At 35.3% G+C, this 24,717-nt stretch overlaps 1 long non-coding RNA gene across 1 annotated transcript in view; it reads left to right on the top strand.

Annotated features, from left to right (window-relative positions):
* Nucleotides 1–24,011, top strand: part of LOC148213760 (uncharacterized) — a 49,487-nt gene extending 25,476 nt beyond the window's left edge. The window contains exon 3 of the long non-coding RNA XR_015793727.1: nucleotides 21,139–24,011. This is a non-coding gene — a long non-coding RNA (uncharacterized LOC148213760). The remainder of the gene's footprint in view (nucleotides 1–21,138) is intronic.
* Nucleotides 24,012–24,717: the final 706 nt, after the last annotated feature.

Raw genomic sequence — 24,717 nt, 5'->3', positions numbered from 1 at the left:
GAGAAACATAATAAAATAATGCTTTGTTTAATGATAATCTAAGCCTTTCTTGATAAATCAAATTAAGCTGTTAGAACCTATAACTGTCTAGCATAGCAATCCTAGTAAGATCAGATGAGGAGAACCAAATTCACTTTCTTCCAGACTATGCTGACAGAGAAGGAAGGATTTAAAAAGGAAAAGGGGGGGGGAAACACCTGGTTTTGTAATATTTTAATTTTCCTCCAATAGGTAGGAATGGTTTAATTTTCCTCCAAATGGTAGGAATTTGTCAATTCTAGTTACTTTTCAGTTCTCTTTTACTCAATCTGATATGTGTTTTAAAATTTGGCGAGGAAGACATTTGCATGAACATCTTTGTACATATTTCCCTAACTGGTGCATTTTTAATAACATTTTTCCTCGTATGCACCTTTCCAGTTGTTGATTCTTCTCTCAGACATGTTTTTGTGCCTTCTTTTCTGTCATATGGTTTTTTGCTAGGGTGTATTTTGAGTTGTTAACTGTGTCAAAAAAAAATGGTAAGTATTACACAAAATTCTGAAAAGTATGTCAGCTTGACAACATTTCTACTCCAAAGCAGAGAATTTTCCATCCCTATACATCATTTTGTATGATGAGGAACTACAATAAGCTATAAGACTGAAGCTTACCCCCAGTTCTACCTCCTCCCCCACCCATTTTGGCAAGTGTGGATTCTAAGGATTCCTTCAACCATTAATGATATCTCCCAAAACATCAATTTGCTATTGGAGGATTGAGGGCCTGGCAGGGGGACAATTGTGCAAAGATTAATCTATCTTACCAAAGGGACTTTCTATGGTGCAGTGTCTCCTCCCACTGTGGACCACCTCTATGTCCATAAAAAGGGAGATCCACAATATGCTATAGTTCCAGTGACTGCAGTATTCTAATTTAAACTTGCAGTCCTATGTATACTTACATGACATTAATGCATTTTGATGTTTATTTTCGTATTTTTTATCTGTTGTTAGCTGTCCAGAGTTGCTACAAACCAGCAGGAAAATAAATTTTGATCCTGTTCATACTTCATATGGACATTTCTATTATGAATACATGCATGTGTAAGGATTCTGATTAGGCCTGTGTGTGGAGGCTTGGCTTTGTTCTGAGGATACTGTGGAGAGTTAATAATATGTACATTGCATCGATCTTCAAACACTTTGGTTCCTTAAGTGTGCATTTTTTCCCACCACAGCCTGGCATAGTTGGCAGGATTGGAAGGTCAAAAGCCAGATTCCTGCATTTGATGTACCCGTGCCATTTTTGCAGGTTCATGGTTTCTGCCCATTTTGTTTTTTTACAACATTTCTTAAAAAAGGGAAATCCTAACTCTAACTTCACAAAATTTCAAGTGAAAAAGTATATCATGGATATTACTTCAGGAAAAAAAATATTAACCATAATATAAAGATAAAGATAGCTCTTTGATTATTTATAAATCTTTATGGTATTATTTCCACGCTCTGTACTAGAGAGACTCATGACCAAATCCACACTCATCTGTGGATGTGTAATGATATGTGGAAATGACCATGGGAGACAGGGCAAAGAGATGCAGCCAAGGGAACACTCAGATAAAAGGCAACTTAGCCCACAGCAGGAATGCGGACAGGGCAAGTGGCTCAGAAGGTACCCTCTCTAGTCTCCTGGGATATAAAGGGGATGGGGGGAGAAATGTACTTTCAGACTTGCAAGATTCTGTTAATGCAACCTTACAATAAAGTAGAATTATCTCCACAACATCCCAAGGAAGGATGGAGGACTAAAAATAACTGACTGAACCAAAGTTACCCAGGAAGCATCCTGTCAGCCTTGCGAGATATACCAGACAGGAAGCACAGCCAGATCTCGGGATGTTGTGGAGATAAAATTGAAGGACGTAGTATTATGTACATTGCTTTGAGGTTTTACAGACACTTGGCATACTCGTCAGTCGGTAACATATCTGCAAATCAAAATTTTATTATTGCCTACAGGACCCAACTGACCTGTATATATTTATCTCTTTTGCATAAGCAAAACAATTTTTGTTACATATAGCATCTCCAGTATGCTGGGGTTCTTCCTGATGTGCCATTAGGTTTCTGGAAGTATGAAATATTGGAACTATATGCTGCTGAATGCAGTTATGATTTTTCTTCAGATTTTAGCTTATAATTCTTCAGTAATGCTTATCACATAAAAGCACTCTCAGTGTTTCTCAACCATGGGAACTTTAAGATGTGTAGACTGCAACTCCCAGAATTCCCCAGCCAAGCATGCTGGCTAGGGAATTCTGGGAGTTGAAGTCCACATATCTTAAAATTCCCAAGGTTGAGAAACACCGATCTATAAGCCCTGCTGCCCCATCATCACTTAAGTGATTATTTATCTATTATTTTTAGTTATTGATTACATTGATTTATATACCTGCCCATCACACTATAGTGATTCTAAATGATGTCATTAACGTCAACTTATCTCCGAATACAGTAGAAAAATCTGCATGGAGAAAGCCTTATGTGAGTGATTTTAATACTGAATCAAAGGACATTTTACCTGGTGGTTACTCCTACTTTCTAAAAGCCTAAATACAGCTCTTCTATTCCATATGGCAAATTTAGGATGAAAGGAATGAGATCATCTTGCACATCTCATCTTCCTTGTATGTTTATGAATTCTAATCATCTGAACCTGAGTCATATCTTGATGCTAACTGAATTACTACTTAGCTGTCTCGCTTTCATAATGCCCCCTTTTCCTCACAGATCAGAGAGGAAGAAGAAATCTTGTGTCACTTTTGTCTGCTATGAAGTATGAAAGCGCATCTCAGCATAAGTGAAACAAGTTGTTTTTATGACATTTGGAAAATCAGAAGGTGTTTTTTTTTTAACCCTTTTGTATTTCTTCTCCCCTTCTCTATTCTAAAGTCCTTAAAGTAATTTTCTTAGTATTATAAACAGTGGAAAGAAATTAAATGTGTGAACTTTTCCTTACTCACTAGAGAACTGTTAAAGCCCATCTGACATCCTGACTTTTTTGATATTTTAGCCTGACAGGAAACTGATAGACAATTTGCCCCATGAAAGCAGTATTTAAGAAGAAATGGAACACCAACTGAAATGTCAAGGATTGATTAAATCATTTGTGCCATATCAAGCAAGGGAAAATGTGTCCCTTTACTGTATCAGTCTCCTCCTGTTCCCATGGTTCTCATTCACCTAAGGGATGATTCTAAGCTACAAAATAAAACCAATTTCAGCATCAACAGGGAATATCTCTGTTATAATTCTACTTTTCTTATCTCCAAAGAAAGCCCTGAACTGCCAGCAGATGTATTTTAGAAAATATGAAGTTAGCCATGGTGTTCAGACTAACTAAAATGAGTCTTCAGATGAAGATAATTAACTGTGCCTCCCTTCAGATAGAAACTATATCTTACCATCTGGCGCAAAACAAAATATATTCTTCAATTAATTCAGCTTAGAAATATCACACAATATATTTTATATATTCAACTATAGCTGTATTCATACTTTGTAAATGTTGCAGGTCTTGAGTTAAATGTTTAAATAGCTTCTTTTCATCTATTGTCACTGAAAACTCTATTTGTTCACAAGATTCTCAGAAACAGAACAAAAATATACAAAAATAATCAGCAAGTATATTAAGTAAATTCATTCTAGAATAACCTACAGAGAAGGAAGCTCTCTTGTCTACAGACTGGTTTGCAATTTATTGATTTACAGTATCAATCTATTGTGCTTTCAGAAATGGTTTGCACACAAAACTGACTTTGAAAATGGACCAAACATTTCAGCATGTGCAAAGCACATTTGTGAATGCTTTGCCTGGGATTAAGCAATATATTGACTGTAGTCCTCTTCTATCTAAATTGGGGCTCAGTTAATTTCCAGGCATTTTTGAAACTGTGGTTATAACTTATAAAGATCTGATAGCACGGGATCTCACCACCTGACAGAATGTCTCTTCTCATACTCACATTTTGAATTAATCTACGCATGGCCTTCTTCAAGGACTTCATCCTTTAGTGGCTTGGAGGGTTGTGACAAAAGAAAACTTTTTAAATTGTTATTCACTAGTTCTAGAATGTTTTTATAAGTTCATCAGGCACCTTAGTGCTATATTTATAGTCCTCAGTGCAAATGTTTCTGTTCTGCCAGGTATTTTTAAATGCATTTTATAATTTAATATTAATTATTTTATTTAGTTAAAATCTATTATTTTGGTCCCTGATATTTTACTTTTTTTAAAAATGTACTCATTCATCATTTTTTTAAATTGTGAATTTCTTTCATGCAGATTTTATTATGGAAATCACAAAAGCATATAGATTTTTAAAATCATGTGTAATGAAACTAAGTTATTAAATAATAAACTGTATAAATAAACACTAACATGTACATTATTAACAAAATCTGGGAATTGGGTACAGTGTAGCATTTTCTATTGCTAGCTGCAACTCAACCCCTTACTTTTATGTTCAAGGACCTGGAATACATACAATCAGAAGTCCTGTTCAGGCAGTAAGTCTGACCAGGATATGTAATTATGTGTGAAAGGTATGAACTTTGCTGTTCAATCCAGGAAGGACTAAATAGGAAGGGGAATATTGGGGAGCAAAGTTCTGACATGAATTTATATATACTGTTCAAGCTGAATAGGATTTTAATGAAATCAGTTTTGGGACGGGTTACACTTTCCACTAGTTCTTGCTACTATGGACCACTTCTCAGAACTTTTGTGCTGATTCAGAACATAAATCTGAATGTTTTCCTCCACTTTTATGAGTTTTTATGCCCATGAATGATGCTGTGAAGAATTTATGAGGGTAGAAATCTTCACTAACTACAGGTTTATTGCCTTTTCCAAAGGAATAAATCCATGCTACTTAAAAGTAAAAGATATAAAGTTCTCTTTGTTGAAAGATTCACAACTGACAGACACAGTCCCAGGGATTTCTAACTGCAGAAAATGTGCAGGGTTGTAAAAGACATAAATGGAATATAGAATAAAGATTAACAGAGCTCTTCTATAGTTACACAAAATATGCACAGGAGTATATCACCTTTCTCATCTTAAAAGACTTGAACAGGTGAGTGTATGCTTTCAGCTAAGAATTTTATTCCCAGTTTTATCAAACTTGTATACTGTCTTAAGTAGAATGATAAATTAAGCACATGATGTTAGGAAAGTAGGAACAGCGGTATCCGTTTTGCCTTGGAATTAGCTCATGCTCGACAGTGCGTATTGTAATGATGGCACCTTTCTCTGTTTAGCTGTTTAGACACTATGCTTCTTTGGCTCTTTCTCTTTCCCTAAGAGAGGAATGGGGTCTCGTAGTAGCAATCCTTTAATACTTAGTAGTACTGAAGTACTTTACTACTTAGTAGTAATTCTTAAATAATTAAAGGATTAAATAGCAATCATATGGCTGCTTTCCTTAACAGGTTCATGCAAAACAGATCGATGGATCACATGCAGGGAACAACATTAACTACAGGATTAGTAATATTATATATATTCTTCCTTGTTTATGTCATGCCTAGCATTTGAGATTTTGCTGCATAAAATATGGGAGAGGTCACGCACCCTACCAACAGTGCTTTCTTGTAATACCCAAAAGTAGAAACATGGTGTGGTGGATAGCAACAGAGAGCATGACTATCAGGAAGGAGGGGGTGCATCCCAGGAAGAGGAAAGAGACAAAAAACAACACAATCTGCAGGGGAAGCATGAGAAACATGAGCATCTCAGGATAGCTACTCCCTAGAATCTCTCAGGGTATATCCACTAGATGCAGTAGTATAGATTTAGTCTGGCAAGATTCTGTCTATATGATGTAAGCAAATAAAGGAACTTAACTCAGTTGTGTTACTGTTGTTCTTGGGCTGGGCCTGACACCTGGGATGTACATACAACCTTGTCTTCCCACAATCTTTATGTGAATTTTCTCTGAACATTAGAAAGAACGTCACCCATAGAAGTTACACATCATATATATGGTGCTTTCTAAATAAATGCACTAAACTTGCATTCTGCTTCTGAAAGGTGCTACACCTCCCTTAAGCAGCCTAATCTGGAAATTCTAGGGATAGAAACTCCATTATATTTAATAGTATGTTTTGTGCTGGATTAGATCAACAATTTAATTGCCTCAGGTTCACACCTAACATTATAGTCCTTGTGACAGCCAGTTTGGTGCAGTGGTTAAAGGAGACTGTGAGTTCTAGTTCTAGTTCTAGTTCTGCCTTAGGGTGACTTTGGGCTGGTCATGCTCTCTCAGCACAAGGGAGAAGGCAATGGCAAACAACCTTTGAAAATATTGCCAGGAAACTAAAGGGACTTGTCCATGTAAACAACAGGAATCAAGATTGACTCAGGAGCAACAACAACAAAAAATGAGACTCCTTGTAGGGTTATCAAGGTAAAATATAGATCTCTTTACATAAAGAAAGTTACAGTCTAACAGACACAATTGAAAAAGAGAAATGGGGAAAGATAGTTAAGAGGAAGAATGGGAGAAAACATATATGTATAGCAATCATGGATACTCCATGTAATATGGACTGCTACAACATATGGATCAGAAATGTTCACCAAAATATCAACAATAAACTCTGCATGCTTTCCAACTGCATAGATAAAAATGAAATAGTTTTAATTTTTAGAGTGAGACATTTCATTCCAATATTAAATAAGTCTGATTATTTAATATATATATGACTTTATATGACTTTATATATATATGACTTTATATATATATATGACTTATACTGAAGTGCTGGAAATTCAATCTACATGATTGCTATGATGAGAATATTGCCAGCATGACTTTACTAACCATTAAAAAATAAATAAATAAATAAATAAATAATAAAATGTTTTCGTGCTCACCATCTTTGTGTAGTTCAAAGTGCATGATTTGTCCAGCCAGAAAGTACTGGGGTTCTGTTGGACTCTTAAAGCTAAAATTATAAACTTGCATAATTAATAATAAATAATAAAAATTTTATTATAAAAGGACGAGTGCAGTTTGATTTACAGAAGTAGCTTTGAACAGAAACCTATAATGTATTATTTAGTGGTAACAATATACTACGGTGCACTGTACAATCTTGTTATTTCTTTATACATTACTTTAAATTCATTTATTATATTCCACTTAATAAATAAACAAGCATACAAATAAAAGCTATGCTGTTAAAATTATACACACACACAAACATAAAATTTGGTGTTGCCTAAGAAAAACAACCTGGTCTTTCAATTCACTGATATCTAAAGCATTTTTTAAAATGTCTACACTTCAATGGACATTTTCAATTATGATATGGAGCATGGGCTGGTAAAAGCAAATTTAAATAGCTGAACTTGTGACATTGCATAGACACACGTACAACTCTGAGAAACCTAGTTTTTCTATAAGGATTCACACAATCTTTCTGGCTTCGTATATTTACTTCTTTCTTCGTATAAACTCATTTTCATATATACTGAAAGGGCTTCAGATCTGGTTAGTAATATCTGGATACACCAAATAATGAATTTAATAACTGCAAGCTGGTGACTGTTGTGAAGGATGAGTGATTGGTAACGAAATCCTATTCTGAAGCAGTACTGAACTTTTTAGGACCTATTTCCAGGAAAGTGGCCATAAGATTAAAGCCTTTGATGGGGAATTATATGATTAGTGAATGCATTTTACCATTGTTTTGTACAGCTCCACATTAAGAAAGAAAGGTGGCATTATAGAGTTTATAAAAATAAGTTGTGCATTTTACAATGTGGCTGCAAAATGAAACAGCTGGATGCCGTGAAATACCTGTAGATTATCCAGGTTCTTGAATGCTATCATGCTGATTCTAGCTGTACAGAAAAAAATATAATTTTGTCTTATGTGAGTTGATTGAAAGTAGAATTTTGTGATAGTTCCTGCACAGTTCCAGAACTTTCCAGAAAGTTTACTATAGAACGCGAAAAAAGATTTCAATTAATAAAGACATGAATGTGGCTTCCTTCCATATGCTTTAGTTGCAAGTATTATATAGAAAGAAGTTTCCTTTAGTAATATTGCATTCTCATAAATGTATATTTTGAATTGTGGTGGGGGTAATTATTTTAATTGCCAGGTGACAAACAGGAATGCCTGTAAATGTCCTGTCTTTCACTGAATCATTATCTCTCCATTGTTTGCACCTCCCAGGGCTTCCCATGCCTCAGTTAAATCTGAAATAAAGATGTCAAAATAAAAAGTTTTCCATTTTTTTTGCAGACTAGAACAGGTGGGCTGTCATGGAGGTTGCAGAATTGATGGAAAATCAGTAATGGAAATGAATATCAAGAGCAATATTCTCCGACCCTCCATTGAAATAATGCTTTTTTTTCCCCCAATCATTCAAAAAAAGAAAAAAAAGTTAAAAAACTCTAAAGCATACTAGAAATGAGGTAGTTACATGAACCACCAAGAGGCATCACATAATAAGTTTCATCCTATTGGGACTCATCAGAAGTATGTATGGAGTTCAAACCCTCTACTGAGAATTGAATTTAAGGACCACTGCACTTTAGATTTTATATAGTATTGTCAATGGGAAAGTTGTGTAATCTTATATGTTGTAATTCATGTTTTGTGGGCTATGAAATTGATTATAAGGTTATGAAACCTCTCGGAGGAAAAAAAAACATGTTCTGAAGGGATATCTCCCAGGGGAAAACTGAGCAAGCAAAACACCTAGAGCAGGGTTTCTGAACCTTGGCAGCTTTCAGATGGGTGGACTTCAACTCCCAGAATTCCCCAGCCAGCTGGCTGGGGAATTCTGGGAGTTGAAGTCCACCCATCTGAAAGCTGCCAAGGTTCAGACACACTGATCTAGAGTATGAGAAATCCACTTCCATAGCACTGGGCTCTTTTGCCAACTAAGAGCAAAAGAGTTCCTCAAGAGGACAAGAGTCCCCCCCCTTTTCTCTCTCTCTCTCTTGCATAATCTTCACAATCTTGCACAGGTTAGTAGAAGAAATTCTGCACAGTTAAGAGCAGGCTTATTTCTGCATGCTAATTTTACAGTGGATATTGCAAATGGTGATTTTTCAAATGTAAAACCATTTTTTGTAGGTTTGGAAGTACCCAACAATCACAGTTCCTGCACTGGGCTTTAATCACTGTTTTAAAGGTCAAAAGGAGTTCTTTTCCACACAAGTGCCAAACTAGACAAAGCTTTATTTCTGCTGACCGCTTAAGAGGTTGTCATTTTTAAAAGATTTAACGTGTAAAACCAAATTTTAAGAAAAGGAAGTTTGTTGATAGATAATGTACCAGCTGTCACTGTGAAGAGTTTTATGTACTGATAGAAGAAGACGGTTCTGGCTCGTGGCAGTTTTATCCTTAGATTGTGATTGATCAATGTTGATGTGTATCTCTGAACAGAATTTAAAGAGCAAGCCATGAACTTTCAGGATGGCAATGACCACTCTACTACAATAATCAAGCAAAAAAATGGGGTCCATCTCATTTCCATGGTGACTAACAGACACCCTTACATTAATGGAAACAACATAAAGTCATTAGGGAGAAAAATTGAAAAACAATTTTACAGTATAATTTATATACTGTAAATTATATGACATTTTAAACACTCAACATGTGCTAGCTCTTTCTATGATAGTGGAAATGCCAGCTGGGGTCAACCCTAAGCACTGCCACTTAGACAAGTCTATTGACACTATTACACTAGGGAAGGGATGGGCAGGCAGTTGGTTAGCTGGGTACTTTTCCTAGTACTCGTGTTTGCTATTAATGACTTTTTGATGTTATTACCCTTTTAGTTTGGGTTTTAAGTTCACTATCAAGGTATATATGCCTCTCAGTTGTTGGTTAGAGCAGCATATAAATCTAGTAAGTCAGTCAGCAAGGCCCCAAAGCTGATTTTTCTGTTTGTGGGAATATCCTTGGAATATCCTCTAATAAGATTGTAAAAACATCAGTTGCAGTCTCCTGTAGCTTTGAAAAACTCACCAAAAATGTGCTGGGAACCCTAAAATAGTTTTATCACATACTTTTTTAAAAAGTCCCCTAAATTCCACTCAAAAGTTCATGGTACAAGAGAAAGAAATTGGGGAGACACTGAACGATCACATATGAAAGATCTACTAGGATAACATTCATTCAAATTCTTTTCAACAGTAGTTTGAAAAATAAACTGCATTTTTAATTTTCGCAACATCCCTAACAGAATAGTAGATATTCTAGTTGCATTATCATTGAAATAAGATAATTATGTTACGAGATAAGTCAAGCTATCTGCAAATAATGAGATAAGCCAGTATATAATTAGTCTGCCTTGGTAACAAAACTTGGAAATTTAGTAGCTTGATATAATGTAACCACTGCATTTTTAATTTTCGCAACATCCGTAACAGAATAGTAGATATTCTAGTTGCATTATCATTGAAATAAGATAATTATGTTACGAGATAAGTCAAGCTATCTGCAAATAATGAGATAAGCCAGTATATAATTAGTCTGCCTCGGTAACAAAACTTGGAAATTTAGTTGCTTGATATAATGTAACCACAGCATTGCTTTGAAAGAAACAGGTGGAAAAGAAAGGAATAATACAAGTTGTGTAGAACTCCATGGTAACAAAACACAGTCACTATTACAATAACATCATTCTGTATTCTATAGCTCTGTACAGTTGGTGGAAGCGCAATCCTCTTTTCAGATTTATAGTTCTTTAGTAATTCTGCTCTTAAGCAGGACTCAAAACCTTGTAGTATATCCCAATGATAGAATCTCACCAATGAGACAGTAATGATGCCAAAAATATTTACTTTTTCTTGCATTTGAATTGAAAAAAATTGCAAAAACATTACTGGGGGCTAGTGGCTTAGGTACTAGACCCTGAATGGAGGGCTCTAGATCCTGAATTGGAGGGGTGCTAGACCCTGAATTGGAGGTCCTTGGGCCATTTACTCTTCCTTTGTCACAATCTCTGATTTCAGAGTCTTATGAATGACAGGTTCAGTTCTTATATTAACAGCCTGGCAACAAGTACTGTTTTTGTAAAAACCTGATTCATGAATATCTGTACAGAAATATTAGATAGAAATACAAATAGAAAAGTGGAACAGATGTGACTGACAAAAAAAATTAAAGAAAGATTTTTAAGACAAACCCACTGATCAATGAATGTTCCATTTTATTTCCATCATTTAAAAAATAAATAACGCTACAATTGTATTCTAGGAATAAGTTCTATTGGAACACAATGAAACATAATTCTGAATAACCAAGCACAGAATTAAGCTATTAGGTTGTCATCTATGAGAGCACCTTAGAGTTTGACTTTTTCTGTAAACAGTAGGTTTGGGGGCTTTATTGTTTATTATATTTGGGCATGCTGTGAACCATTTGACCAGTGTTAATTATTTTCCTGGTACATTAATACTGTAGTTTAAACTCATTGAAATAAATTGAGTTTACGTTACTCATACTAACTTGTATTCCACTCTCTTCAATCAAATAGATTTTACATATAGTTGATTTAGTACTTTCCCAATTATTATAACCATGCAAAGACCTGAAGGACCAGGTTGGAGACAGGTCATCATAGAGAAAATCCATGTGTGTAGTGGCTAAGAGTTGGCACTGGTTTGATGGCACATAATTAATCAGTTGTTATTATTTAACAAGTATCTTTTGACTATTCCACAATTCAACTTCCACAATCTCTGCCCAAGAAACTGAGAACTCTCCATCCTGGTTTGGACATACTAAAGACCAATCATACACTCTGACTTGCTTTCAAGAAATTGCAAGTTACTGGTAAGCAACAAGTTGTGTGTGTGTGTGTGTTTTACTGTTTCCTCTTTAAGGAAATGTAAGGATGTTTTCCCAAAAAGCAACTCCTAATACTACATAATATTTTCTTACTTTACTGGATGCTGTCTTTTGTATGTCTAGAGAGGTTTATATGTCACCAAGCACTCATGTGTATGATATTTCTATATCAGAGAAATATCATTTAGACCAAGGTTTCTCAACCTTGGCTACTTTAAGACATGTGGACTTCAACTCCCAGAATTCCCTAGCCAACATATGCTGGCTGCGGAATTCTGGGAATTGAAGTCCATATGTCTCAAAGTTGTCAAGGTTGAGAAACCCTGATTTAGACAGTAGACATGCATATAGAGAGTAAATGCTTTTAATCTGATAAATGTTGGCATTAATATTTGTATATTGATCAAATCCATCTTAGTGCCAAATCAGACAAGTTTTTGCTTAATATGTTCTCTCAAATAATTTACCTTTAAAATAAAAGGGTTGTCTTCAATACATTGGAATCTGGTAAAGGAAGCAAATATGTTTTTCTGTCTAATCTTCCTTAGGGGATGCATCCTAGATTTGAAACAATCTGCCTTATGAGTAAATACAGTATGTTCTGACAGGCTTGAGTCTGTTATAAAACAGACAAGAGAGGATCTTCTGATAAATGGACTCATAATTCACCTCTTCTAGCACCTCATCTCTCCATATTCTGCTACCTTTTTTTTCTTTCTTCAGTCTGTGAGACTAAAGATGGGACAGGTATGGGAAAAAATATTTCTATTCAATATGGGATGGTTGGAATGGAGACAGTGATGCCAATGTTTGCAAGGATGCTGGGAGTCAGATCATTTAAGGTACCCTGGACCTCCTGCATGAATTTCCTATTAGGGCTACTATAGTTGAGGTGAAAAAAATCCATGTGACAACTAGATGGCAGCAACAAAATTAAAAGAAAAACAACAACTCTGTTTCCTGCCATCCAGTGGATGTTTGGATTTTTGCAGCCCAGATTTGGGAGCCCTGTTATTAGAGATAACAACAAAAAATGGTTATTGCATCTCAGAATGTGAGTGTTGTTCTGTAAATACCTTGCAGCAATTCTGCTTAACAAGAAGGCTATTTTTCCCCCTCAAAAGTCAAGAACACAAACACTGTTTAGCATTCTAAATCTCCACGTCTGCTACCATTTATTTAAGAAAACTAATCTCTTTTCTTGGACCTGTTCTTGTTCATTAGACTGAGTAACACTGACCTTCTGACTACAGCTGTGATAGATTGGTATTTCCAGCACAAGTGCTTTGTTAACTAAACAGATTCTCTATTAGTTCCTTGGGTACTTTGACTGATGATAAATTAACTGACTATATTAAATGACCACCACCAGACTAACAATATCTATTTAACCACTGTTGATAGTAACCATTGGCATTAACAACAAAGATGGCTTGTAGTGGAAGTCCTACTAAGCTCTTGAGTACTGCCTTAGTGGGACGTAGCACTGTGTTCTCCAAAGTAAGACCCACAGGGTCCAAACTGCACCTGTGTCCAATTAATTGGGGTGCCAAGGGCAGTGGCAAGCTCAGAGAAGCAGTGGAGGGTGGGGAGGGACCCCTGTGCCTCTGAGCAATCTAAGCAGTGCTGGTAAGGCAATGCAATACATCATCTACCAATAGCATCATGATTTGTAATGAACAATGATACTGTTAGCAGCACACCATGTGTGTCACTGGAATATTTGCTCTACAGTGGCTCCAGAGAAGGCATTGGGAACCATGGATATTCTTGGCTCTTGTTCCTTTGTTGCCCACCAAAATGTTTTAGTAATTTTTACCCATGTCCTCTTTTTTCTATCTCAAGAGAAATTCCTGGAATCAGAAATAAGTATAAATTGATATTTCATACTGGCATAAATGAAGAAGTGAAAAGTGAAATTCAGGCTAAGGCCTTTTTAAGAGATGTTGGGGCAGCTTCCACTGACCCAGAGATTCATAGATTGTACTCAGTGGCTATTGGTAACCTCAATTAAGGTAAATTATGGAAATGCTGTGGAACAATCAAGAATGTCTATATTCAAGTTGTTTCTTCTTCTTCTTCTTCTTCTTCTTCTTCTTCTTCTTCTTCTTCTTCTTCTTCTTCTTCTTCTTCTTCTTCTTCTTCTTCTTCTTCTTCTTCTTCTTCTTCGTTAGTTAAGACTGTTCCATATTGTTGGTTTGTCTTGACCTATATTTTTTTAATATAATACTGTTGAAGATGATGTCAATCTTGAAAAAAAAATTAAACTAGATGTAAATTATATGCTTCAATTAGTAGGATTCAGAAGCAATTATCATTTTTTAAATGATCCATTGGGAAAAAAAAGAGAATTAAAATAAAAGAAGTTTCTGATATGGGCACTTGATGTTTGAAATATTCAGCCAAGTATTTGAAAAAGCTATCACTACACAGTGATTCTGAAGTGGCAAGACAAGATGCTAGATTTATATACATAGAAAATATCTTGTTCTATGAGGTCTCAAGAGTACACTGAAAGTCATGTAGACTTAATATCCATTACTGTTCATTCAGTTGTCAATTACTCATATGAACTAATTAGTACATTGCTTGGTTTGTTTTTTAGACATCTGTGCCTATAGTATATATCTCTTTTTTTCTCCTTTCTTTTCCACAGATTGTATTTTCCATTTTTATAATGACCTTTTATTTAAATAGTATGAATGTCAAAATCATAGGATGTAAATTTTCTGTAAGTAATCATATAAATTCTGTCTAGGAATTCAGTGGCAATAACAATGTATAGAAAAAAAAATACTGTTATATGAAAGGACTCAAAATGGCAACAAGCAAATGTTACTTTAAACCATGTATTTATTTTATTATTGTTTATTTTATTATTTAAAGTAACTTTTCCTCACTGCACTATATATGAAATATAAATGGGTTTAGCTTCCATGTACATTCAGAATGTAATGAATCCAATTTAAAATCTTTTCAGAACCTGTAAAGTACAGTTTAGAAACTCAGAAAGATTTTGTATACCTAGGCAAATTATTAGTCAATCTTGCTCTATATTGCATATTTCAACTGAGCTGCCCAAGATTTCACTTAGGGATTTCTCTCTACTCACAACCTGACCTTTTAAAATTAAAGACAAGGGCTCTGGAAAGGTTGCAGCAAATGAAGAAAGAGAAACCAGTGGTTCCCAGGTCAGACATAGTTATTATGTAAGCATTCAGCAATCTCTTAGCTTCAGGGCCACTGAGTGCTTTGTCAAGTGTCTGAAAATTTAGAAGAGTGTGAAGAAAAAATTTAATCCCCTGAGGGTATAAATGTCATTTCACCTCAGTACTGGCTGTAGACAATCAACTGTTGTGTATTCATTCTTGTCTACACTCAAGATTCTAATCAAGACAAGCTGTGCCAATGAATCTTCTGCCTAGTCAAACCAAGAAGTCAACCTGGGTCATAAAGTGTCAGGCAGTCTGCAGTTTACTACTGAGTCCTGGTGTGGAGAGCTTAGCAGGATTAATCTTTGATTTCTATCCTTGAAATGCTTTGTGGAAAGCATTTTCCCCCCACCTTTTATTTTATTTTTATTTTATTTTATTTATTGGATTTCTCCACCACCCGTCTCCCCCACAATAGGGGACTCTGGGCGGCTTACAAAGACATTAAAACTATAAATATATATAAAATGCATAATATATATAAAATATATATTTTTTGCTGAACAGAGCCACCCTTCTCTTATTGTAAGGTTGAAAACCGTAAGGAATTAATTCCTTTAATAGTACATGGTGATTGGGAGGACAGATAACTTACTCCATCAGTGAAGTGTACATAGGGGAAACTGAAATAAGTTATCACTCAACATAATTTGCCTCTTTCACTGTTGTAGTTGAAGTGCATAAGTCATGCAACTCGTTTGTGTATTTTATATCTAGCTTCATTTTTATAGTGGTGGTTATGGCATCCGTGTGCATATACATGATCCAGAGGTTTGGTCTTACTCCACACTATACTGAAGCTTTTTGCAGAAGGCTAGATCTCTGATTTCATTTACTTGGCTTTCATCTTTCAGTAGCAATATAAGAGCACAGTTACCACTAATTATCCCAGTAAAATACCATGCAAACAGTACTGTGATCCAGCTGTCATTAACAGATGCAAGGTCCACTCTTTGTAGGTTCAAATGACTTCCAATAAGCCACTGTGTCAGAAACCACTCAAAGAAAATCCTTCCAATATGTTTATACACTCTGAATAAGACGGTGTGATTTGCAGCTGTGTTGGGTTATATTTTATTCAGTTTTCCAGTGATTGTTAACAATAGTGACTGATTTTTATATTTTATCAAAAATAATAACATGCCACATTACATACATTTATCCAAAAGAGCAATTACACCTTATCAAGGAACAATTATCCTTCTTTCTTTGCAAATTGAGGCTTATTGACATGTTTTAGCAGCACATAAGTACATTTTTTCAAAGTAGATAGGTAGATAGATAGATAGATAGATAGATAGATAGATAGATAGATAGATAGACAGACAGACAGACAGACAGACAGACAGACAGACAGACATGATCACAGCTACTCTTCTGTGGTGAACTGGATTAATCAGCCTAAATGAGAAACTGCTGACAAGTCTGCTAACTTATAGAGCCATTTCAAATGAGCAATGCAGCCCTCTTGAGGAAAAATCAGTAAGGAATGTGTTACCATACATATTCCCAACACTGAGAATAATAATTGTACAATACTTGCTTTGGATAATATATAATTTCATTTTCCTTTCACTGTCCTAATAAGCTCCAGTCCAAGGAAAAACTTCACAGTAGCACTGAACGTAACATCTCCATGTTGCTTTGCATTTTTAGACACTTGGGAGATGAATCTAGGACTTCAATCACTGACTCAGATTCCTCTAAAATAAACATGTGGCACTGGGAGAACTCTAAATAGTAATTTCTTTATGCTATCAGTCCAGGTGGGAATGTATAGCACAATCTGCTTGGAGTGCAAATAGACTGACAAAGTCTGATGCACTAACTTAAGGTTTTGTATGATTTCTGATAGGTTGGATGGCAAATAGCCATTGAAAATATAGGTATCTTATCATACTGAATGACATAATAATCATATCCTAAAGTTGGAAAAAGCCGTTGAAGCTGCTGAGTTAAACCCTCTGCTCAGGGTTCATAAATGTAAATGTAAATATAAATTCAAGCTTACCGAACAGTTCTTTGTCTAGCCTCACTTCAAAGCTGAAGAGGTAACTCACTACTTTTCTGAGTAATTGGTTTCACTGTGGAAAAGCTCTCACTGTTTGGAAAGCTCTCACTGTCTCTCTATCTCCCAACTTCCTGCCATCCTGTAGTATGAATCCATTGTTTTGTGTACTGGACTCTGCAGTGATACATACATTTCCTCGTTCCCTCTGATATATGTGCCTGCCATTTTCATACTGCCCTTGCAATGGTATGGTATTAATTTTTGTCACAGATCTAGCATAGCTTTTGATGCAGAATATCACGAAGAGAAATATGCTAATACTGTATACTGTAGCAAAATTTCAGATGTGTGGCTGAATAAGGCTGAATATCCTTCTCAAGCAAATTCAAAGTAACAAACTATAATTTATATGCTCATCATTTCTTTAGCCTTCCACTGTCCCCACCTCCCAGTTAATATGTACAGTTCTGGAATACAAAGGTGTTGAGGCATAACTGTGTGCATTGTATTGTGCTCCAAGTCTCATGTAGCTGGCAGACCAAAGATGTAAGAACTACACAGATCTCACACATAAATTGATGTTTTATGTATTTATATATATTTATGGTTTTAATGTTTTGTGTAAGTCACCCAGAGTTCCCCCACTGGGGGGAGATGGGCGGGGGAGAAATTTAATAAATAATAATAATAATCTTTAATGCTGTTGATTGATTATGTCATCAAGTCATTTTCGACTTTTAGTGCCCACATAGGTAGATTGTCTCTATGACAATTGTCCTAAACTGTTTTTTTCAGGTCTTCCAACAGTGTACCCATCCCCATTGTAATTTGATTCCATCCACCTTGCTGATGATCACCCTTTTCTTCTCTTTCCTTCCACCTTTCCCAGAGACAGAGCCTTCTCCAGAGACTTAGGTCTTTCCATTATGAGCCAAAAGTAGGATAATTTGAGCCTGGTCATTTGTGCCTTAAGTTGAAAACTCTGGATTGATTCACTCGATAATCCATTTTTTTTTTCTTGTCTGCCCATGGTATTCTCAGGAGTCTTCTCTTTAATGCTAGTCAAGGGTAAAATTACAATCTTGAGAACCTTAAGAATAAATTCCCAGATAGGCTTAGAACGTCAGTCAAGGCATAATATTTTTGAAATGCTTCCTTCCCATGGCCCCCATTTCTGGCCATATTGCCTGTTTTCACATGAACTGAACGTCTCCTTCCCCAACTCTTCCTGTAGTCTCTTCCATGGGCTGAATCCTGAATCAGATTGTTTTAGACAGATTTAGATGTCCAAATCAAAGTGGAAATCCTCCAAATCAGAGTAAAGTTGAATCTAATCATGCCTCAACATTTATTAGTGATTTTGAGTTGGATGGACACATGCACACAAATTCTGTCTGCAAACATTGATAGGTATCTCCCCAAGGTCATCATACCTTGTTGTAAAAATTACTAGAGTGGGGAAAGGGAGGAGGAGGTATAGTTTTCTTATTGGCAGCTGTAACTTATAATCACAATGATTTTTTTTTAAGGAAAGTTGCTGACTGCACTTGGATTGTCCCCATGTTCAGTACTTTTTTGCTTGTTTGTTTCTTTGTTTTTTTCCCTTGAAAATAGGAAAGGTGTAGGTGTTGATGGAGACTAAAGACTCTAGGAGGACACAGCATCCTGTAACATTAGCACCAATTTAACACAACATGGAAAAAAATCATAAACTGTTTTAATTCATCGTGTGTCCCTATCCCATGTATATAGCCTTTAACAAAATGGGAAATTGATATTCAAACTGATTTCCCTTCTACAAGAACTGTCTCACCGTTCCAAAAATGGAAAACAAAAGCATTGTAAATACTGTTGTGAAATAATCTTTAGGCATGATTACATGTCATTGTCATAAGAATTGCCCACAAAAACATAGAGGACTGGATATTTTTTTGAGAGAAGGGGAATCTTCCTTAACATATTAATAATACAATCTGTGCATGGCTACTTAGCTACAAATCCCACTGAGTTCAAAGTGCTTCCAAGAAAATGTCAGCAGTATTACTTAGAGATGAAAACTTATAGTTACTTACTTGAAAGTATGTTTGATTTAACTGAGTAGGGCCTTTCTTCTGAACATAACCACATATAATGGCATGTCTTGGGCAAAGGCAATCCATTCATTTCATTACCGTATGTTCATCTTCAGATCCACAGTTCATAGTATTCATGGCTGCTGTGAATTAGTCTCTTGAATTTGATGAAATGAGTCCTATCTTTGTGCAGACCAACTACTGTTTCCTGCTGGAAATCATGCAATTTTTGTTGCTATCAAAGGAGGATGCTGGTGTGATGAATATGTAGAGAGAAAAGTGGTTGAAGAGGTAGTTGTGTCTTGGATGACACCAAGGTCAAAGTGATGTGACTACTAGATCCTGCCCATGTATTTAGCATAGCATATTGTATGCTGTTCTTTCCAGTGCTTTTCTATTTTGAAACAAGAAAAGAAATCAATGAATCCCTGCAAACTTTTCGATTTAAAGTTAGCATTTCTGATTTGAAGCGAGTGCTCAGCAATGCTAATGAAGGTTTAATAGAAATTATTCACACTTACTCCAAGGTAAAATGTTCTTCATAGAAGTTGAAAATGACAAAGATACCCAAATCATACATTTAAGTAACAATTTTATCTGTCTTTCATATTGGCCTAATATAAGAGACACAGAGGCATATTTATGAAGTCTAACTTTATGAGACATATTTTGTTGTAATCTTATGTCCTCTTCGGCTTATTCAAAATTATATATCTGCCTAGTCATTCCAGAAATTATTTTAAACTAATCTGCAACAGCACAAAATTATAGAAATAAGCTTTTGTAAAATTGAAATCTTATGATGACCACAGAGGCCTTGCTTAAGGCAATATTCGCACAGCTGTTTCCATGAAAACATACATTTTGTAAGAATAATTCCAGAGGGAAAGAAAAAAATATGAGGAATAAAGACCCTTGTGTTCTCTCCTTTGTCCTTTTACTTGCTAAGAATACTACAAAGAAATCTTGCTTGTCTGTTTAAGATGCTAAGTCCTTCCTGGAAGCAATCTCCTTTCAAAGCTATTAATTCAACAATTTTTTAAAAATGATGTACAATACCAAGTACAAAAAGGCACTGAAAGTCAATTTAACTTTGAAATATTAATTGACTAAAAACCATGGAAGACTGTAGCAGTTTGCAGTCCTTTTTCTTCTTCACCAACAGTTGTTTCATAAATGGTGATATTTATCATGTTCAATTTCACTCTATTTATGATTTGTTTCTAGTGTTAAATTCTTTCCATCGCACTACCATCTCAATTTTTCACTTTTTATTAAAATCCAATGCAACATTTTGCATATTTGTTCTAATTATGTGGCACTTTTTAGAAACATTTTTTTAAAAAAAAAATACTGTCTGGGTTTGTACTTTTTCATCTATATATCTAGTTTTGTTCTTCATTTTCCTGATCTGTGCTTGTTAGATGCATTTTTGCTTCAGAAGCCTCTATCAAATGTTTAAAAAAATGCAAGTAGCAATGAACAATTTGCTTTAGTTCACATATTCATTCCGAAAGAGAGAGAGAGAGAGAGAGGGAAAATTAGGTAAATTCATACTAAAATGTGAATTGAATAAATTGTTCACAGGAGCCTAATTTCAGCATTCCTTTTATGTACAGACATGCACACACACACACAAACATACATACGTGAGTAATATCTAGAATAGCTTCCATGCAAATTTCCACACCCCTTCTTACTTCATCCTATGTATAGGTGATGTGTCTCAGCTAAATCAGTGTATTATCATATAGATTGTATTCTTAAGATTCTGGCCAGTTCTTGTATATTGTGGAGTGTAGCTCTGGATTTATATTTTGCTACATTATTTGCAATACATGACCTGGCATAACTGGGATTTTCAGAGAAAATGTTCTGAATTACTTTCAGAAATGTAATTATCTGTTAACACCAAGTCACACTTCATAATGTGATCTTTAATCACTGTTGTGCTTGTAATTTTCTTCTATATTACAGGCTGAGAGGGAGGGTTACATTTTTGCCCAAACAGAGGAAATCAAGTGCTGCCTTCAAGCAAACTTTGAAGAGTGAATTCGAATTACGAGTGCCAACAGAAATCAAGCCACACTGAGAGAAGAGAAGGCAATGCTGACATACTAAGACAGGCTTTCTGACATGTTGTCTTCCTGATATGTTAGTCTTCATTTCTCAGCCATCATGGCCCTTCTGGGAATTCTGTAAGAAGAAATCCAGCACATCTTAGCTGTACTAAGAGAAACCATGACATTTGCAGAAGTCCTAAATAAATTACTCCAAGATGGGCCCATGAGGCCTCTCCTCAGAAATAACAGATATGAGAGAAGGACCCACAATGCTTGACGTTAAACTCAGCGAGAAGTGGTACTTTGGGCATAATTTACCCCATGGACGCATTCTTTGCTTTCCAGTGATATATTAAATCTTTGCTGGGGATAGGGGTGGGGTGGGGGAAGTCACAGACTAGTGAATTACCATGGGAAAATGAATTAGTCACAATGCTTTGCCATCTCTCTCTCTCTCTCTCTCTCTCTCTCTTTCTCTCTCTCTCAAAATATGTGTTTGATTCTCCCTTTTGATGAAGAGGAAAGGAATAGCTGAAAAATGGGATTCACAAATATTCATATTGATCATGTAAAAAGTTTCTTAGGGAGTAACCAGAATGGAACGTGCAAGATATCAAATGTATTATAAGCTCGAGTCATATAAATGGATATAGTGGCTAATATGAAGTAATGGGCTTTTAAAAATAATTGTTTAACTTTTGCCATATATCTAACAAATCTAATTTTTAACTGGAGAAGTTTGCTGTAATATTTTATGACTCTTGAAATTTAAAATAACTTCCCAGCCCTGTAGATTCATTGCAACCCATCTTAATTCAACGAGTTTCTGTCCTCAGAACAATTTTAAATACCGTTCTGGAATAAAGCTACACAGTCTTTGTACTTAAAGCAGATAGATAGCTCTGAAAGATTACACCATAGTGCAGAAGTAATTCAGTTAAAATGACCAAATGCCCCTATTTTTAATGGACTGTATCAGCCTCCAAGGGATTTTCACCGGAACATTAACTTGTCCCTTTTATAGCTATGTCCTCAAATAGTATTATGTTTACTGACTTTGTAAAAGAGGACAGGCTAAAGCATAGTTTTCTCTGACCCTCTTGTCAGTTCACAAAAGAAAATTATAAGATCCAGCACAGTTTTTTTCTTTTTTTTAAGGGGAAGCTGTAACTGAATAACATCCCTTATACCACCAGGGTGCATTCCCTGAATTTTAAAACCTAAGATTCTGAGCTGCCAGTTTCAGGAATAGGAACTTTTCCTTGTGAAAAGTAGGCTGGCATGTAATGAAAGAGTTGCAGTAATACATTAGGGGGCCATCTCTCAGGCTTTGCATGATATGATTAGTTTGCAAATGATTATCCAAATCTAGAACTATGTTTGTATGCAGAAGGTTTCATATTCAGCCTTATGAGATGAAAACTCATAAGGTCTGTAGCCTTTTTAGGGGTAATTGTAGGCTCCTTGCAGAGAATTGGTGTAATAAAGAGTTGAAACTCTGGACAGCCATAATTTAGAAAAATATATACTTTACATCAATCTGGTTTAAAAAAAAAACATACTAAGGATAGTACAATGTAGTGGTTATGGGGAATTCTGGGAGTGGAAGTCCACTCATCTTAAAGTGGCCAAGTTTGGACAACACTGCTCTAGATCAAGCATTCTAGCTTGCATAGAATTGTGTGAACATGACTGGGATAAAACTAAGATTCCACTTGTGGCATACTGTTTCAAATGTGCCAAAAGTGAACACCACTGTCCTTGCCATTAATTAATGCTGTAGGTGGAATGCATGTATCTGTGCCTGATGACTGGAAGGATGCCATAATTATTTTCATTTACAAAAGTAATGGTACCAATAGGAAGTTAAACAAATTACAGAAGGATTGGTTTTTTAAATATGCTGTGGCAGGTGCCTGGTGGAATTTTGACTGAAACAGCACAAGAAGTGACAATAAAATTTGGTAGCTGTGATACGGCCAAGAGTGCACAGATTTGATGTTTGTTCCTCAGCACCTGAAAATAGAGGAATGTGAGAAATCTGTTATGTTTATTGACATAGATAAAATGTATGATAGAGGAATTATGGAGTGTTTTACACCAACATGGAGTTGAAGGTTGGTTGCTGTCTGATTCTGTACCAAACCTAGCAATAAATCTCCTTTCTTCAGAAAGTAGGTAATTGCAGAAGCCTCAAGAACACAGCATGGCATCATAATAGCTTTTATTGTAGGTACTAAGGAAGTTTCATGCAGAAGATCAGCCTGCTATAGCACACAGGAAATACGTCCATCAGTTTCTATGATGTCCTATACTTAACAAGTTTTGGGAGAAAGTAGTGGACTGTATAAATATGATTATGCGACAAAAACTAAAATTTTCAGAGGATAATATTCTTTTCAGCTGTATACCTAGCACATGGAACTTGACAACTGGACAATGTGAATGGAATCTCCATGCCCTTAATGTGGCTAAAAGACTGATATTGCAGCATTGGAAAGATAACTGTATACCCTATTTATTCAATGGATTGAAGACCTGATTGCACGTGCTACTTACAAGCAAATTGCCTATAGTCGTAGACTTTGTATGGACAAATACAATGAAATATGGGACTCATTTATACAAAATACAGTAGGTTAAAAAAATACAATAGTCATATAAATGTATTAGAAATATATACGTAATTGAATACTTTTTACGTTAAATATATATAGAATTGTAATTGTTTACTGTTATGACATATTGACATTTTTTTTCTTTGTTATATTTCTTTCACTTTTTTGTTAAATTGCTTTCTATGTGTCTTTTTTCCTTCTTTTCAATGATAATAAATAAACAAAGAGATAAATAAATAAATACATAAAAATATTTTATTTTATAATAAAAATTTTCTCCCAAGTCAACAGATTTTAGCCATTCAGCCATTTAGCTGTGAAGATCACATCTGTTCTGTATTTAACAGTGGTTCTAACTGTTCTTAGTTTCTGCTCAGACATTGTAGCTGCTGAATGATAAAAAAGGCATGCATGAGAATAAATTGAATGCTTAATGAATTATTTGGTGCTAAGCAAGCAGTAAAACAAGGATGCCCGATATCCCTTTGGTTGTTTTGTATATTTATAGATAATTATGTAAGGAAGGCCTGTGGGTATTTTAGAAGTGTGTTGATTGGGAGTATGATTATATGTGTTGTTTTGTAAGGAGATAATGCCATTTTGTTGGCTGGGAATTCAAATGGTTGACAGCAAATATGAGATCATATGGTACAATATGGATCTGAAAGTTAATGTATTAAAGAACAAGGTAGTTATGTTTTACAGGAAAAATTGAGTGAATGACTGAAAATTATATATAAATGAGAAAACCAAAATGAATCTCTGGACCTTCATAGAATGTTTACTAAAGAATGAGAAAATGGAAAAAAGTTAATATGTGCAAATGATAGTAGAAAGTTAGTGGGTACTATGTGATTTGTTGCACAGAATAATTG

The sequence above is a fragment of the Python bivittatus genome, unplaced genomic scaffold (assembly GCF_059951505.1).
Source record: "Python bivittatus isolate LINGU-HERP-01145 unplaced genomic scaffold, Pbiv_v1 ctg000850_np1212, whole genome shotgun sequence".
Classification (NCBI taxonomy): Eukaryota; Metazoa; Chordata; class Lepidosauria; order Squamata; family Pythonidae; genus Python; species Python bivittatus.
The sequence above is the reverse complement of the archived record's forward strand: the minus strand, read 5'-3'. Positions and strand labels throughout refer to the sequence as shown.